Source organism: Meleagris gallopavo, chromosome 5 (assembly GCF_000146605.3).
Source record: "Meleagris gallopavo isolate NT-WF06-2002-E0010 breed Aviagen turkey brand Nicholas breeding stock chromosome 5, Turkey_5.1, whole genome shotgun sequence".
Taxonomy (NCBI): Eukaryota; Metazoa; Chordata; class Aves; order Galliformes; family Phasianidae; genus Meleagris; species Meleagris gallopavo.
The window spans coordinates 54,127,196-54,128,187 of NC_015015.2; the positions used below are offsets into that span (position 1 = coordinate 54,127,196).

Sequence of the window (992 nt, forward strand, 5' to 3'; positions counted from 1 at the left end):
CCTGGACTTCACCGTGTCTATCTCCATGGTAAACTCTGAGACATGCATGCATTTCCAGGCATTTTTGATCAGCTCCCGGAAGCAGCGGGCAGCTTCTCCGCGTCTAGGTAGGAGTTAGTGCAGAGGCTGTGGAGGAGGCTGGGGCACTGCCTTTTCAGCTGTTTGCGGAGGTGTGGAGGAAGCACAGCATGCTCATTTCCTGCTCCCTCCCGCGTGCATTCCAGCTCTACACGGATACAGGAGTCCGTTGCTGGTACCTCCCCTGTGCTGCCCAGATCCAGGTGGAAAATGTGCCCACGGGGGGCCAACAGGGGCACAAGCAGGCAAAAGACAGGTACGTTTCTAACGGGACACCAGCCTTCGAAGGTACTGCCCACCTCGATGAGACGCTCTGGCACTGGATAGAAAGTATCTGACATCATATTTTGGCATATATCCATGACGCCACGCATCAGCGAGTACATCTGTTCACAGTCCCCTTCATGGCTTCGGAGTCCAGAACACATCGAGAGAAAAAACACTGTCATCCTCCTCTACCTCCTCCTGCTGCTTTTGCTCCTGCTCTTGCTGCTCCTGCTGCTTCTCCTCACTGCTGGAGCTCTCCTCAGCACTGCTGTCTTCAACTCTCTGGACCTTTTTATAGATCTTCCACGTGAACCAAACCAGAAGTACAAAAAGACAAGGAACGTACCAATAAGGCAACACAGCAAAGAGCATCCTTTTCTGCGCCATGTTCCTCTCTTCTAGCTGCAGCAGCTTTGTCATCTGCTCTCGCAGATACACCTCACACTGCCGCATGCGGTCAAGTGTGTCCGCATCCAAATCATCACCAACACCAGGTATTCTCTGCGCCAACAAGGCGAAGAGAAACGCCAAAGCCATGATCTGGAAGAGGTGAGAGAGGGGAGGTCAGTGGGGCTGGGTGGGAGCTCGCGCACGGCTGGGGGAGCTGGGCCAGGAGCCACAGCCCCTGGGGTCAGGTAGGAGCGGGG

The 992-nt window shown here is 54.9% G+C and overlaps 1 pseudogene; it reads right to left on the reverse strand.

The window, feature by feature from the left end:
• The window catches only part of LOC104911288, a 20,062-nt pseudogene extending 19,155 nt beyond the window's left edge, over nucleotides 1-907 (reverse strand).
• Between the last annotated feature and the right edge of the window lie 85 nt (nucleotides 908-992).